Here is a 6,065-nt window from a genome sequence, read left to right as displayed (position 1 = left end):
TAAAATATCTAGTCCTGAACAATAGAACACAGGCATTTCTGATACAGGAAAGACCATAATTGGTGCATAACCCAAAGTTGTGCAAAGGCTCTCCTAGCCACAATTGCCATCTACTCTTTGGGCAGGAGTTGTGAGTCCAGGAGAACCCCCCAAGTTGTGAATTAGAGTAGTGCCACCTCATTCATATTGAAAGATGACAAAGTCCCAGATATCAGGGCCTCATGTACCCAAAGCCATTCAGTCTTACCAGGATTCAACTTAATCCTGTTGTCCCTCCTCCAGGCATCACAACAGAGCAGCCACAATATCATTTGAGTCACTCATTCATTGGCATCTTTCAGTCTCAAAAAACAATGGTCTCTAAAGAGTTCCTAAAATGCCATATGCAAAGCTGGAGTTACCTCTCCAGAGCATGAGGCCTGGGTAGCTCAGTATGGAAGATAGAGTGTTACCCAAGCAACAGATCTCCCCCTCTCCACATCTCTGAAATAATCCAATGGAATGGCAAAGCTAATACGATTGGTTTCAGCTACGCCACAGGAGTTATCAGAACATGACTGTACACAGTCACAAACTGCTTCTGAGACTCCGGCTCTGGATTTTGCTTCAAGGTTTATTCCTGAAGACTTTTCCAATTATGGATATAGCCTCAAGGCAGTGGAAATTTGCAGTCAGAGTCTCCCTTACCCTAGAATATGGGTTTGCCTCTTTACCAACTGTTAGGACATACAGCCCTCTTCCACCTTCAAAACCATTGATCATCTTCTCCTGTAACCCTGGAAAGCAACTATTACACGGTGCTACCAGCCAGGCCAGCTGGACCAAGATTTTTTTAATGAGGTAATAATCCTCCAACACAATGGTATAACAGACAAGGATCTTCCAGGTATTAATGTAAATTTAGACAACTTCTCCTCCCACAATCAGAATCAGAAATTGGTGGGGAGGGAACTTCCAGTTTTGCCGTCATGCTGACACCAGGCAGCCTTCGGTTTCTCTGGGGTTGTCCTGGCTTTTCGTGTGTTTCTTGGTGGCTTAACGGCGATCACCAACCTGGAGAGACAGTGATTTAATAGAGGAATTCCCTGTGCACCTGAGGGAGGTCGGCGGACCCACCGGGAAGCAGGGAAACCCTTTTTGCCAGCGCACAAAGAACCGATCTGCAGATCGGCCTGAAGCTGTGATGCTCCAACTCCATTAAGGAAGCTGTGAGAAGACGGCGGTGAAAGCCTTTGGAGTGAAATAAGTGAAGAATTTCTGTTTGATCGATCATTGTTTGTGGATAATAGCAGATGAAAGACACCCTGTTGTGTACTTTGCATTGTTAAAAAAGAGTGCCAAAACCCTTGAGAAAAAGTGGCGACTGCAATTTTGTTTAACTGGCTGATTAGGCAGATCAGGTGGATGTGTGAGTGAAAACTATATACCATCTGGATTTTTCCGCTGGACTCCGTTTGTGATTAATGCAGTGATAGATTGGAAACAATGTGTGATATACAACAGTTGGGGGAGAGAAAGTTTTTGGATGTCTTGATGGTAAGAGGAAATTTTGGACAGATTTAAGTGGATTAGAACGAATCAAGTCGGTGACAAGCTACAAAATCGGAGGTCTTTATATACTTATTTTTTTTACCTTCCCTTTCACCTCCTCCCCTTTGTTTAATCTCTTTAATCCCTTTTTTCTACCTCGCCTTTGACTGTGTATTGACTTTGCATTGTTGCTCCAAATGTTAAAAAACAAAAAACTATGAACTTTGAACTTTGATTTCTTATTAAACCTACAACGCTGTTCCCTTACTGATAGAGACTGTCAGAGACTGAACTCTGACTCAGCACTATTGCATAAGCCCAAGGAGAAAGAAAAATAAAAAAGAAGAAAACATCTCGCGATACTACCTGCTTCTTACTGTTTTTCTTCCCACTCCTGAATAATCCTGTCCCCTGCCGTCTCTGACCATTTGGTTCAGAATACAGTGATCCCTCGAGTTTCGCGATCTCGATCTTCACGAAATGCTATATCGCAATTTTTTAAAAAATATTAATTAAAAAAAACACTTCCGCGTTTGGCTTCGGGAGTCAGCTGGGAAGCGGCGCGGCTGTTTTAAAAGGTCGCAGCCGGCCTGGGGGGCTTCCCAGCATCCCCCCGAACCCCCAACCCAGGTTCGGCGGGTGCTGGGAAGCCCCCCAGGCCGGCTGCGACCTTTTAAAACAGCCGCGCCGCTTCCCAGCTGAGTCCTGAAGCCAAATGCCAAAGACGAACTTCTGTGTTTGGCTTCAGGACTCAGCTGGGAAGCGGCGCGGCTGTTTTAAAAGGTTGCAGCCGGCCTGGGGGGCTTCCCAGCACCCCCCAAACCCCCAACCCGGGTTCGGGGGGGTGCTGGGAAGCCCCCCAGGCCGGCTGCGACCTTTTAAAACAGCCGCGCCGCTTCCCAGCTGAGTCCTGAAGCCAAACGCCAAAGGCGAACTTCCGCGTTTGGCTTCAGGACTCAGCTGGGAAGCGGCGCGGCTGTTTTAAAAGGTCGCAGCCGGCCTGGGGGGCTTCCCAGCACCCCCCCGAACCCCTAACCTGGGTCTTCCCGGCCGCCCACGCAAAGGGGAAACCCCGGCTCCTCGCTGATGCCCACCGCTCGCCCACCCGTCAGCAAGAGGGGGAAGACCCAGGGAAGGTTCCTTCGGCCACCCAGCAGCTGATGTGCTCGGTAGCGCAGCAGCAGCGAGGAGCCGAATCGGGGTTTCCCCTTTGCGTGGGCGGCGGGGAACGCAAACTCCACCATCTACGCATGCGCGGCCATAGGAAAAAAAAGGGGCGTGCATGCACAGATGGTGTTTTTACTTCCGCAACCCTACATCGCGAAAAATCGATTATCGCGATGGGTCTTGGAACGGAACCCTCGCGATAATAGAAGGATCACTGTACTTGTTTTCTTGTTTTCCTCCTCCAAAATTTAGGTGTCTTATATTCTGGTGCGTCTTATATACCGAAAGTTATGGTATTCACCTCTACCCTATTTAGTTTCAAATTTTGTGCATATACAATCCTAGCTGCCATAACAATATGTATAATTAAATATGTTTCTTCTTTGTCAAAATTATTTGGTAGAATACCCAGAAGGTATAACTCCGGTTTAAGTTCAATAGTCTTTCTTAAACCAATGTTGAATTTGCATCCAATATTTATGTGCTTCCAAACAAGTCCACCACATTTGATAAAATGAGCCAGGTAACTTACTACATTTCAGTTCATCAACAAATTCTTAAACATTTTGGCTAGCTTTTCTGATGATATATACCATCTTTAAAACATCTTATACATATTTTCCTTAAAAGCGGTTGACATTTTCATTTTATAGTTCCTCTCCAGTAATTGCTGACAGCTATTCTATATCTATTGTACAGCCTATATTTCTCATTCATTTTATCACTGTATCATTCACCTGCTCAAATTCTATAGATAGAAAGTATTTATTAAAAAGTTTAATCAAATTAACCTCCTGACCCAATAGGATTTGATCTAATTCTCTTTGTGCAAATGTCTGTTTTAACATCTTTTTCCAACCTTGATTGTAACTGTAAATACATAAACCAATCCAATTTTATATCTTGTTTTTCTAGCTCTTAAAATGATTTTAACTTCAATGGCTGTGTCATTATATCCTTATATCTTAAAATATTGGGGTGCATAAATACTTCTATTGTTGAAATCCAAAACAATACCTTTGAATAGTGCTTCACTTTCATTTTTTCCCAAATTGCCAAAAACGAACTACTTATAATATGTTTCTGAAAGTAATTGTGTATTTTCTTCTTCTCATAACACATAAATGCGTGTCAACATATTTGTAAATCATGTCCTTCTAACACCAATAGTCTTTTATTACAGAATAAAATCCAGTCTTTTACCCATGTCATTGCCACAGCTTGGTAATAAATCTCCCAATGTGGAAGACCAAATCCTCCTCTTTCTCTAGCTCCTTGTACATTTTTTAAACTAATCGTCGGTCTTTTCCCTTGCCATATAAATTTCATTGTCATTTCATTTAACTCATTTATTTATTTATTTATTTATTTATTATTTATTTATTATTTATTTATTTGTCTATTTATTTATTTATTTATTTATCTATTTATTTATTTATTTATTTATTTATTTATTTATTTATTTATTTGCCGTCCCTCTCCGAAGACTCAAAAATTGTCTTTTCAATTTTAACTGGAATAGCAGAAAATAAGAACAATAATCTTGGTAATATATTCATCTTAACTAAAGCTATTCTGCCCATCAGTGATAACTAATAACTTCTATTTATCTAGATTCTTCTCGATGTGTTTTTTTAGTTTTAATTAATTATCTTCTTTGAGTGATGAACATGTAGCTGTTAAATGAATTCCCAAGTACTTTACTTCTTTCACTGTTTGAAAATCAAACTGTCTTTTAAGCTGTGATTTCTGTATATTTTATTTTATATACACTGAGAGCATATGCACCAAAGATAAATTCCTTGTGTGTCCAATCACACTTGGAAAATAAAGAATTCTATTCTATTCTATTCTATATTTTGGATAAATTTGCTTCTTCCAAGTATTGACAAGTAGCTCCAAACAATTTGTTTTTTCTCTTCTTCTTTGTACAGTAGAGTCTCGATTATCCGTCCTTCGGTCATCTGACATTTATTTATTATCTAATGTCACGGCTGCTTGGGGGCATGGCTGTAAGCATTTCTCCACCCCCATGCATGCCCCCAAACATGGCAGCCATGACGGGGAAGGCGACATACAGAGCCAGGCCCCCAAATATGCCCCCAAACATTGTAATGGAAAGGAAGAACGTCATTGTATCAATGGAGCATAAACCTGAGGCAATCAAGAGACTGGACAATGGAGAAGGTTGCAGAAGGTAGCAGATGACTATGGCATTGGAAGGGTAACTGTAGGAGACTGGAGAAGGAACTGTTAGATCGAAAAATGGTGTCACTCCAGAGTTACTTATGGTGCAGTGAAAGAGAGGAAAACCATGAAAGTGTGGCTATGAAAAGGTCAGTGAAGATTTGTATATCTGGTTTCTGCAGTTCAGAGACAAAGGAGTGCCTATTTCAAGACCTATTTTACAGCAAAGTGCATTACATTTCTGAAGGAATTTGATGAATGGGACCCAGATTTTACAGCGAGCATTGGTTGGCTCGACAGGTGGAAGAAACATTATGGACTCCATCAGTTATGTGTTTGTGGAGATAAACTGTCTTCAGATTTTCAAGAAACCGCTGCCCTGTTTAGGGTGACCTGTTCCCTTCTTAATGTGGAGGAAGTGGATGAGCACTTACAGGGTAGAGCTGAGGAATTCGTTCAGTTTCTTGTGGACAAAGTTGCTCAGATTCGGACAGACCTGGACTCAGATTGGGCAATATTGATAGAGATGATTGGGGCAAGTCCTAGTCCTATTGTGTGGGATGAATTTGAACCAGTTTGAACCAGTGACACCTGATGAAGTGGACACAGCCTTGGGAGTAATGAGCTCTCCCACTTGTTTGCTGGACTCACACCCCTCCTGGCTGGTCTCAGCCAGTAGGGAGATGATATGAGGCTGGATCCAGGCATTGATCAAAGCTTCTTCAAGGGAGGGGTCCTTTCTGAAGCTCTTAAAGGAGATGGTTGTGTAGCCCCTCCTCAAGAATCCTTCCCTGGATCCAGCTAATTTAAAAAACTATCATCCAGTCTGCAACCATCCTTTTATAGGTAAGATTGTTGGAAAAGTAGTGGTGCTCGAACACCTATGGTCGTTGGATGAATCCGATTAACTAGTCCCTATCAGGCAGGTTTCAGGCCTGGCTAAAGCACTGAAACTGCTTTGACATGCTGATAGATGATCTCAGGTGAGGGTATTCCTCTATCTTGGTACTCCTTGACCTATCAGTGGCTTTCGTTATCATTCATTATGGTATCCTTCTGTGACAACTGGATGGATTGGGAGTCGGAAAACACTGTATTGTGGTGGTTCTCCTCCTATCTCATTGTTCGGTCACAGTTGGTGTTGGTGGGGGGACAGAAGTTGACCCCTAGGCCCCTACTTT

The sequence above is a fragment of the Erythrolamprus reginae genome, chromosome 2 (assembly GCF_031021105.1).
Source record: "Erythrolamprus reginae isolate rEryReg1 chromosome 2, rEryReg1.hap1, whole genome shotgun sequence".
Lineage (NCBI taxonomy): Eukaryota > Metazoa > Chordata > Lepidosauria > Squamata > Dipsadidae > Erythrolamprus > Erythrolamprus reginae.
Note: the sequence above shows the minus strand (reverse complement) of the source record.